The sequence below is a fragment of the Oncorhynchus tshawytscha genome, linkage group LG20 (assembly GCF_018296145.1).
Source record: "Oncorhynchus tshawytscha isolate Ot180627B linkage group LG20, Otsh_v2.0, whole genome shotgun sequence".
NCBI classification, from domain to species: domain Eukaryota; kingdom Metazoa; phylum Chordata; class Actinopteri; order Salmoniformes; family Salmonidae; genus Oncorhynchus; species Oncorhynchus tshawytscha.
The window spans coordinates 22970963-22983274 of NC_056448.1; positions in this window are offsets into that span (position 1 = coordinate 22970963).

Sequence of the window (12312 nt, forward strand, 5' to 3'; positions counted from 1 at the left end):
CCGGGTAGGCTAACGTGTTTCGTCAGCTATGCATTCATCAGACCATCTCTTGAAGCAGATATTTAATAACTTTGAAGAAGATATTTATTTACTCTTGGAGAAGATATTTAATAACTTTGAAGAAGATATGTATTTACTCTTGGAGCAGACATTTAATAACTTAGCAAAATGAATAAAATCACATACAAGGCATAAAGCTTAAGTCACGGGAGGTTGGTGGCACCTTAATTGGGGAGGACAGTCTTGTGGTAATGGCTGGAGTGAAATTAGCAGAATGGTATCAACTACATCAAACACATGGTTTCCATGGTTTCCAGGTGTTTGATGCCATTCCATTCACTCTGTTCCAGCCATTATTATGAGCCGTCCTCCCCTCAGCAGCCTCCTATGATTTCCATACAACCTTATTCAATGGACAGGATAGATAAGCGAATAGACAACAAAGGCATGCCATTGCATTTATTACATTTGAAGGTGAAACTCTTCCAAACCAAAACCAGCCACCATTGACCAATCAAACGATAGTTTACAGTAACATGATCACCCAAGCCCAATCTCAACAGGATGTCACGGCATCTAAAGGCTTGTGTGTGGGATGAGACCAGTGTAAAAGGATAGAATTCCTAGAGACAATAATCCCTTTGCATAGAGTAACGTAGAGTTCACTCTGTACAGATAGATACAAATTACAATAGAGATAATACATCCACACACTGTAGATGGCATTAGAGTTCTATTTTTTGTCGTTGGAAGTCGTTGGTGAACCAGGCGAGGCTATCATTCAAGGAATATTCATGGAAGAAGTTTCAAATAGATACCAATCATGGCTGCAGTAGTATTATTCTATCGCACATTCTAGTAATCAGTTATCTCGATACTGTGTGTGAGAGAGAGAGATGCATTTTGTGCCCTCAGAGTATGTATGTACTGGTCATTAAATCATTGCCCTTTGTGTTTTCCATGTGTTCCTGCGACATTTGCCATGCAGACCCAGAGGTGACAGAGAGTACATAGATTAGGGCCAAGCCTACATTTCCATTATTCGGTCAGTTACTGCAACATAACCATGTATTCTATAAGTTACCTTAACATTTACATGTACTTCAACACTCTGTGTGTCCTATAGGGAGACTTTGGAGGAGGATGATGACGATGGTAAAGATGGTGAAGACCATAAAGAGGGTAATAATGACAGTAATGGGCATGATAATGATCGAAAATTATGGCAAAATATATCGTTTACAATAAAGTTTATGATGAGGAAGATAAGGAGTGAATGGAGGACAAAACATTCTCTTCATTTAGAAATAAATGATATTTCCTCTATGGGAGAATATTTCCTGTCTCTTCTCCTCTTGCACATCCCCTCCTACTGTGCTTTAATGTCTGAGTTATGGCTGACCTCGCAAACTGCAGCATCTGACTGATCCCATCACAAATGAGTTTTATCATTTTCATTATCCATTCTCAGAACAATGGATCCAACGAGTTTGAATTAAATCTGGAACATATGATTCTAAAATGACGCCCGATAAACATCTCGTTTTGTGTAATGTTTTGGTTTGTCACTCAGGCCCCATTCAGCTGTCACGTTCTGACCTTAGTTCCTTTATTATGTATTTTTTGTTAGTTTGGTCAGAGCGTGAGTTGGGGTGGGTAGTCTATGTTCTTTTTTCTATGTTGTATTTCTGTGTTTGGCCTGGTATGGTTCTCAATCAGAGGCAGCTGCCGATGTTGTTGTCTCTGATTGAGAATCATACTTAGGTAGCCTGTTTTCCCCATTTTGGTTGTGGGTGATTATTTTCTGTGTCTGTGTTTTTCCACACGGAACTGTTTCGTTTTAATTTTGGGTAGTGTTCAGTTTTAATTAAAAATATGACGAACACTTACTTGCCTCCTCCACGCACCAGGCCTCCGGTGGCAGCCCCATGCACCAGCCTGTCTCTCCGTCTCCTCCCTCCAGGTGCTCCCTCCTGTCCAGCGCTTCCAGAGTCTCCCTCCTGTCCAGTGTTGCCAGAGCCACCCGTCCGTCCTGAGCTGCCAGAGCCGCCCGTCCGTCCTGAGCTGCCAGAGCCGCCCGTCCGTCCTGAGCTGCCGGAGCCGCCCGTCAGTCAGGAACTGCCGGAGCCGCCCGTCCGTCCTGAGCTGCCGGAGCCGCCCATCAGTCAGGAGCTGCCGGAGTCGCCCGTCAGTCAGGAGCTGCCGGAGCCGCCCGTCAGTCCTGAGCTGCCAGAGCCGCCCGTCCATCCTGAGCTGCCAGAGCCGCCCGTCCGTCCTGAGCTGCCAGAGCCGCCCGTCAGTCCTGAGCTGCCAGAGCCGCCCGTCAGTCCTGAGCTGCCAGAGCCGCCCGTCCGTCCTGAGCTGCCGGAGTCGCCCATCACCACGCCGCTGCCGAAGTTGCCGTTCATTCCGGCGCTGCCGGAGTCTCCCATCTATTCGGGGCCCGCTGCAAGGGTCCCCAGTCCGAGGTTGGCGGCGAGGGTCGCTGCTCCAAAGGCGCCACTTAAGTGGGCCAAGACTATGGTGGAGTGGGGTCCACGTCCCGTGCCAGAGCCGCCACCGCAGACAGACGCCCACCCAGACCATCGCTTATAGGTTCAGGTTTTGTGGTCGGTGTCCGCACCTTTGGGGGGGGGGGGTACTGTCACGTTCTGACCTTAGTTCCTTTATTATGTCTTTGTGTTAGTTTGGTCAGGGCGTGAGTTGGGGTGGGTAGTCCATGTTCTTTTTTCTATGTTGTATTTCTGTGTTTGGCCTGGTATGGTTCTCAATCAGAGGCAGCTGTCGATCGTTGTCTCTGATTGAGAATCATACTTAGGTAGCCTGTTTTCCCCATTTTGGTTGTGGGTGATTATTTTCTGTGTCTGTGTTTTTCCACACGGAACTGTTTCGTTTTCACTTTGTGTAGTGTTCAGTTTTAATTAAAAATATGACGAACACTTACCATGCTGCATATTGGTCCGATCCTTCCTACTCCTCCTCAGAAGAGAAGGACGAAAACCGTTACAGCAGCCAATGTACCAGATGAATGAATCACCCAGTGCATGTGGGTAAAGAAATCCATGCCATATTTCTAGCTCATCCATTACTTTATCTAATACCCAACTCATATGAATGGATATCAATCCTTGTCTGAATGATTCACAGATTTAGCTAACTCTGTGGTCTCCTTGATTCAGAACGTAAACAAATGAAAAGGATTAACCCTCATCTATTTCAGTTACCTCAGAATTAAGAACTAATGATGATCTATTTTAGTCTACTTGGATTTTTGAGTGACAAGTTATATTACTCATAGGTCAAGGTCTATCTTGCAGGAGTCAGGGGGGCTCATCTGGCAGGAGTCAGATATGGTACAAAAATATGTTGATATAGAGGTTCATATGCTGCCAGAAACAAGTGGCCAACTTCTTTTTTGTCATTATGTCAATATGAAATGAAATAATAAAAAGTCTATGTCAAGATTGAGCTACTCTCCAACAACTGGGGATATCACTGCTTGATACAATGCAGTCACTAAATAGTAGCCTAATAGAGGCCAATGACAGGTCTGTATGCATTCGTTGTCTCACTCTTATCAAACAGTCAATGACAGGGAAAGTCACTCTCTCCAAGTATATGCAGATAAATACAGAAAAGACTCACTCTGATAAAGTGTAAATGTTGGAAGATTGTTCACATATTCCAACTTGAACTTCACTCCTTACCTGTAGTTGTACTAGCCCAGTTTATCAGCTCCCCGATGTACATCACCTTGCCAGGCTAGCCAGACTCCTTGCTCCAGCCAAACGCTACGTCATGCCCACGGAGTACATCCCCGACCATTTTTGAAACACAAACACATTTTAACCGTTCTAATTGGTCCCAGCAACCGATGGGTTGGACCAGAGCCAGAACACAGGTCAATAAATCGGCGTTTAAAAAATGTGTCATTGGCTTTGATACTCTGATTGGTTAGCGATGATGCAATCGCTGATGATGCACCCTTCATTTTGACGCCTCTATAAATGACTTCAACGATGGTAGTCTCAGACTGAAGTATGTAGTGAACATAGAGCAGCGGATGAATTTAGATTGAGCTCTTTATGACAGAATGTAAAAATGTAGTGAAATGAAACACTTTTTTTTTTTACCGAGTTACATATATCCAAAAAGTACTCAATTGGTGAAACAACCCCTTTATACGAGAGGTGTTCCTGATGCGTCATCCTAGGGAGGTGTGTCAAACAGTGGTGGGTTTTTAACAATGATTGGTCATTAATGCAGGGTTTAACCTGTGTTGCGGGTAGCCTAGTGCAAAGGTTGCCAATTCCCACAGGGAGGATAAGTTTAGCACCTTCATTGAACTGTGTGCTTATGGTAACATGTATGTTTATTATCTTAAGATGTTTATAATGTAACTCACTACTTTTTGGACGTTAATTAATCATTATATGAAATGGCTTCCCATTGGTTGAATGCATTATGGGTAAAGTATTTAAATCCCTGTCATTCTGTCCTAACCAGATAGGTGAGAAGTTGGGCTCCAGGTGTTGTCCCATGTTATGTATGATTGAGCCTGGGTTAAGTCTTGAGCTACAGACTTGGTCATTTTTCTGTTCCATGTTCTTTGTCTGTTTTTTAATTATGTAAATATTGTGGGCCTACGATCACTGACACCTGTCTGTGTGTAACCTCTGTGAATATTAGAGCTCAGAGTACAATAATCCCCCCTTCTCATGCCAGTGCTCTAATCTATGCCAATAAACATGTTTGTCCTGGATTCTCTAATCCTGTTAACAGATTGACAAGAAGAATCAAAGTCCACAAAAATATTAGAAGATTTTTTAGTTCTGTGGACGCAGGGAGGACCACATATACGTAGTCGGCTATTCTGTCCCACAGCTCATGAACCTTTTACTGCAGTGGACTAAATCAGGGTCACATCGAGTGTTTTTTAGTAGTCTTAAACAAATCTAAGTTGAAGCAAAAGTATACACCTTACACACATGGTTATGGGCTTACAAAAAAGAAGACACCTGTACCATGTCAGATATAGAGTTGAAATGTATTATATTTTCAGTTTTCATCCCAATATTACACTTTATATACATCACAGAAGCTTGAAATATAACAAAACTGTTTGACATAGAAACACCTGATTTTCAGTGTTTAAAAAAATAATGTTTATTAATTATGAAAAATATGAACATTCCACCCATGAGGCCACTAGGTCATTTGACTGCAGGAAAGGGCTAGGAAGGAGTGTATATGCTGTTTTAAAAAATATATATATATTCATATTTCACCTTTATTTAACTAGGCAAGTCAGTTAAGAACAAATTCTTATTTTCAATGACAGCCTAGGAACAGTGGGTTAACTGCCTGTTCAGGGGCAGAATGACAGATTGTACCTTGTCAGCTTGGGGGTTTGAACTTGCAACCTTCTGGTTGCTAGTCCACTGCTCTAACAACTAGGCTACCCTGCCACCCCATGGCTTGTGTGTTTTTAGTTCTGTGTGGTTCTTGTGATTTATGGAACTATATCATTTCAAATCTATTATGTTTTAAGGATTCAGTTTTCTGTAGACTGAGATGTTTTATATTCCGCATTCACTTGTGTGTTATGTAATCTGGCCTCAAGAATGGCCTCTCAATGGAATGGAGTCCTCTGATCATCTTACTAGCTGCTATAAGACTAACTAAAGTAACTGAAAACCCTATGTATATTTTGGCATACATCTATCTCTCTCTACCTACGCCTCCTGTACTCATCCACTCATATCAAAACATACCCGGACTTGAAGTTTATTTTCCCTGGATGGTTTTCTGACACCACACATGGACTCCACACATGCAACAACATGTCCAACCCTCATTGGATGAATGCAGTACACATTCTGAGAGTGAGTGAGTGAGTGAGTGAGAGAGAGAGAGAGAGAGAAATAATTCTAAACGGCTAGTCATCATAACCCCCTGCACCTATGAGGGCCAGAGGCATAAGCACATAATAAAGGCAACTTACAACAGATTTTATATTGTATAACCAAGGTAATTCTCCAATAAAACAGGAATACAGTCCTTTATTGGAGTACAGAGTGATGCATTCATCTAGGTGTTCCCAATATGCCTTGTCTTCACCTAACACTAGTGCCATGATGGATCAGCCAATAAGCCACGAGCAGCAGCAGCAGGTAATTGTCATATTTGTCACCTTTAGAAAAGAGCTGGCTTTTGGCTGTGTGTTCCCTGTGTGATCTAATTGGACGGAGTTATCAGGAGCGAGGCAGCAGCACGGTAGAGACTGTTGATTCATATCCTGTTCAGGAGGAGAAGGGTAGTATATGAGTTGTTAGAGAGACCAGCCTGGTCTCATAGACTAGATGTAACATAGTAAATGTAAATCCGGGGATACTCAATTAGTAAGATATGTCACGTTTGGTAGTGTTACATAAGACAGAAGGTTACTTAAGACAAAATGAAAGTAGGGTGGTTGGTCTGGAGAGAGAGAGAGAAAGGGTTAGAGAGAGAGCCTGGTATTTACTGTCATCCACATCGCAGGAGAGGAGGACGCTACCTTGTTTGAGAATGTGATGAAAGAGTTGAACTAATGTGTTTGTGTCGCTGGATTAATTTATTACCCCCTGCAGTTGTCCAAATACCAGTGTTGAGCATCATTCCTCACTGCAAATGACGGGTTGTGTTTCACTATCATGCTAACAGACCATCACTGTGTGATTCATCTGAGGAGCATAAAATATGCAATGACTTTACATTTGTTTTGAATACATTCATCATAGGTCTCAATGCAATGCCAAGAACACTACAGTATACTAACAGAACAATGCTAGATATTACAATGGAGAAGGGAGAAGGCACTTTACTGCAACAAATTCTGAAGGCACTTAACCAGACAGACTTTATAAATAGGTGTTATCACATTCATGTTATTCTGTAGGGTAACATCAGTTACATTTTTGACATGAGGGATTATATGGAATTAAAGAGACAAATGAAATGGTGTTGTCATCTTCATGAATGGACTAACACTAGAAGTAACGTTACTGTTATCCTATAAGGGGAAAACCTTATAAAGGGCTTGGAAAGTACAGTAAGTACTACATTTGGACCTTTACATAAGTAGGATGATATGTAAACAAATAAACTATGTATGTTGATATATGGGACTGGACACAATTAGTCTGATGACTCAGTATTACCTAACACAGAATTTATTTTTAGGGTAAATTATCTTCCTTGTATTTCTGTGCACATCAAATCAAATCCTTAGTTTGAGCTATTTAAGCTAGTTCATTCAACACTGACCTCTGTGGTGTCCTATCACTGCTTTGGGGCACAGGCAGCTCATCACTGCAAACACATCAAAGTGTATTTACTCATCCCAGCCTGTCTTCATCTAGAGGGAACCAGGCTTTCATATCCATTACAGAGTAATTTGCTGGTAATATCTCAGCCAACATTATGACTGTAATTAAGTCTGTCAGTCAAACCACACTTTTAACATAATTGAGCCATAAGGAATTAGCATAAAGGCTAATTTATTTGATTATGCGTGAATTTGAGAATTATAGAAGTGAATGACAATGGCAGGAAAAACGACTTCCCAGAGGATCATTTACAGAGCACAGAGCACACACACACACACACACACACACACACACACACACACACACACACACACACACACACACACACACACACACACACACACACACACACACACACACAGTGTTATGAGGGCCAGAGGCTTCAGTTCCCACTAAATAAAATCAGAATGCCAATACTGTAGACTGGGACTAGAGAGTGACCATTGGCTGGTTTGGCCAGTCTACACCTTGTAAGCTGGATACAGCCTGATACCACTAGCACATTACACTCTTAGAAAAAAAATATTATCTAGAACCTAAAAGGGTTCTTTGGCTGACACCATAGGAGAACCATTTGAAGAACCCTTTTTGGTTCCATGTAGAACCCTTTTGGGATCAAAAGGGTTCTACATGGAACAAAAAAAGGGTTCTCCTATGGGGAAAGTTGAAGATCCCTTTTGGAACCCTTTTTCTAAGCGTGTAAGTGATAAATTGTGGAAAATGTCATGATCTAGTCTCATGTGTCCACTTTCTGACCAGGAGGAGAGCAACTTTGGTCGTCTGTAATACAGTGATACTCAGGAGGCAGCCGAGCGCAGAAATCCAATTTGCTCTGTGGAAGTATTAGCCTCCTGTGTTAATTCTCCTCTGAAATGACTTCCATTGGGTCTATCTGCGGAGCAGAGGGACTGTGAAGGAGGAGAGGGTCGCTACTGAGCCGTGTGTTGGCGTGGGAACTGGGGTGGACATAAGCCCAGAGTGAAATAAATCCATCTAATGGTGATGCAGTTCAGACACAGAAACACCCCTAAGAGCAACCTCAGGTCGTCTTCTCCTCCCTCTGCAATGATGAGGAATGTGATGAATTACTGAGGTTCTCTCTCTTCTATAGCATCATAGTCAGCGCATTGGAATGCCTTGAACTGCCCAAAAAACTTACTTGAGGTATGATCGTGATGATACGCACACAGTGATGTAAGCTTTAATTTGTGTCTGAGCTGCACACTTACATTTACAAAGAGATGCGCTCCTGGACTGACTTCAGAAGAATTGTGGACAGAAAAATAATAGGAAAGTTAGTCAATCACATTTACATCTTTCATGTTAGGCAGGATGGCTGTGAGTATTTGACACAGGTGAAGAGTCAAACTTGACTTCTTCTAGCCCTTTGTGGGATTCAGGCATCAAACACATCAATCACATTTCTCCTCTGCCTTAGACTAATCTGTATAAATATGTTTTTCCCACATATAGTTCTCATCAATATTCAGATTCATCCATCTTCTCCATCTTTTCATCCTAGCAAGCAACTTCTGTCTTCCTGTAACATAGTCAGTCTCTCAGAGCTAAAACCACAGGCCTGTAGTATTGTCTCTGTAAACAACATTGTGGAAAACTCACCCGTTCCTCATCCTCACTGTGGATGGTCCATTTGACACAGGAAGTGTCCTGTTCTGACATTTCCTGTCCAATGTGCCTTCAGGCAGTCTAATGTTACTGATGAGCTGTTTGGGGATAGCTTACTGAGATCTGACATGCCCCCTGAGCCCACTCAGACACTCTTGACACCCATTACAAATGGGAACTACAAATGTGGCTCATATGCACAGTGCAATAGCACTACAAAAACATCCTTCTCCAGACACCCACATACAGGTAAAAAAATCCATGTTCGGGGGATCATCTCATGCTAGACAAAGGGAGTAATCTATCTCATCACCTGTTCATGTGAGAAAGCATACGTAGGACAAATGAAATGACAATTAAAACAACACATAACAACACATGGTATAAAATGGCGCCAGAAGAAATAGCAGCAGTTTTACGGGCACCCAACCAATTGTGCTATTATGTGTTTTTTTTGTGTTGGTTGTAATTTATTTTTTCCTAAATATTTCTGCAACCGTATCTTTCAGCAAAAAATAGCTTCTTGATATCAGGACAGCGATAACTCACCTTGGATTAGATGAAGACTCTTTCTTCAACAAGCAGGACACACAGGACATTCTCCAAACAACCTACAGGGCCAATATCCCCGTTATTTGCAAGAGGAAGAGATGCAGGTACAGGGGACACGGAGCGGGATGCCTCGTGAGGACCCGCAGAAGGCGAGTGGGAAAGCTGCCGTTTACCGTCAATACTACTCGTCAATGTGCAATCACTGGACAATAAATTACACCATGTTACATGTAGAAATGTGCTGATCCTCAACACTGGAGCCCCCCAGGGGTGCGTGCTCAGTCCCCTCCTGTACTTCCTGTTCACCCACGACTGCATGGCCAGGCACGACTCCAACACCATCATTAAGTTTGAAGGCGACACAACAGTGGTAGGCCTGATCACCGACAACGACGAGACAGACTATAGGGAGGAGGTCAGACACCTGGCTGGGTGGTGCCAGAATAACAACCTCTCCCTCAACGTAACCAAAACTAAGGAGATGATTGTGGACTACAGGAAAAGGAGGACCGAGCACGCCCCCATTCTCATCGACCGTGCTGTAGTTGGCAGGTTGAGAGCTTCAAGTTCCTTGGTGTCCACATCACCAACAAACGAGAATGGTCCAAACACACCAAGACAGTCGTGAAGAGTGCACAACAACGCCAAATCCCCCTCAAAAGATTTGGCATGGGTCCTGAGATCCTCAAATGGTTCAACAGCTACAACATCGAGAGCATCCTGACTGGTTGCATCACTGCCTGGTACGGCAATTGCTCGGCTTCTGACCGCAAGGCACTACAGAGGATAGTGCGTACGGACCAGTACATCACTGGGGCTAAGCTGCCTGCCATCCAGGACCTCTACACCAGGCGGTGTCGGCTTCTCAACAGTTTTTACCCCCAAGACATAAGACTCCTGAACAGGTAATCAAATGGACTACCCGGACTATCTGCATTGTGTGCATCCCCCCAACCCCTCTTTTACGCTGCTGCTACTCTCTGTTTATCATATATGCATAGTCACTTTAACTATACACTCATGTATATACTACCTCAATTGGCCCAACCAACCAGTGCTCCTGCACATTGGCTAGCTGGGCTATCTGCATTGTGTCCCACCACCCGCCAACCCCTACTTTTACCCTACTGCTACTCTCTGTTTATCATATATGCATAGTCACTTTAACCATAGTACATATTACCTCAATCAGCCTGACTAACCGGTGTCTATATGTAGCCTCGCTACTTTTATAGCCTCGGCTACTGTTTTTCACTGTCTTTTTACTGTTGTTTTCATTTCTTTACTCATCTATTGTTCCCTTAATACTTTTTTTGCACTATTGGTTAGAGCCTGTAAGTAAGCATTTCACTGTAAGGCCTACACCTGTTGTATTCGGCACACGTGACAAATGAACTTTGATTTGATTTGAACACAACAGCTCAATCAGGTGGAAGAACACTGACTATCCAGTAGCAGCTCACTTTGTTGAAGCTAACCATCCAATCTCCTCCATCAAATACACATGAATTGAGCATGTTTACCAAGGAGAGGGGGTAACATCGAGATCCTACTAATACAGAGGGAAGCCTACTGTATATTTAAAAACATTGACGCCTAGTGGTCTGAATATTGACTTTGATCTCAGGTCCTTCTAATGAACAAACAATCCTTCTTTCTACTCTCTTCTTTATGAACAATATATGATTTCTACAGCTTATCAGAGTACACCCAATATGTTTCCCCTGTTGATGATGCTTATTATGCATTATGGTTGAACCAGAAGATTCCATACAAGAACAATTTTATGAAATTGGAAACAATTACATATTTGTGTGAAATTAAATTAAACAATGTATGTTGATGCTAATATTATGTACAATATATAATTATGTTTCCATATAATAACAATAGCCTAATATATTCTACAGTGGGGCAAAAAAGTATTTAGTCAGCCACCAATTGTGCAAGTTCTCCCACTTAAAAAGATGAGAGGCCTGTAATTTTCATCATAGGTACACTTCAACTATGACAGACAAAATGAGAAAAAAATTCCAGAAAATCACATTGTATGATTTTTTATGAATTTATTTGCAAATTATGGTGGAAAATAAGTATTTGGTCAATAACAAAAGTTTATTTCAATACTTTGTTATATACCCTTTGTTGGTCAAACAAAGTCTTCACAAGGTTTTCACACACTGTTGCGGGTATTTTGGCCCATTCCTCCATGCAGATCTCCTCTAGAGCAGTGATGTTTTGGGGCTGTTGCTGGGCAACACGGACTTTCAACTCCCTCCAAAGATTTTCTATGGGGTTGAGATCTGGGGACTGGCTAGGCCACTCCAGGCTAGGCCACTCCAGGACCTTGAAATGCTTCTTACGAAGCCACTCCTTCGTTGCCTGGGCGGTGTGTTTGGGATCATTGTCATGCTGAAAGACCCAGCCACGTTTCATCTTCAATGCCCTTGCTGATGGAAGGAGGTTTTCACTCAAAATCTCACAATACATGGCCCCATTCATTCTATCCTTTACACGGATCAGTCGTCCTGGTCCCTTTGCAGAAAACCAGCCCCAAGCATGATGTTTCCACCCCCATGCTTCACAGTAGGTATGGTGTTCTTTGGATGCAACTCAGCATTCTTTGTCCTCCAAACACGACAAGTTGAGTTTTTACCAAAAAGTTCTATTTTGGTTTCATCTGACAATATGACATTCTCCCAATCTTCTTCTGGATCATCCAAATGCTCTCTAGCAAACTTCAGATGGGCCTAGACATGTACTGGCT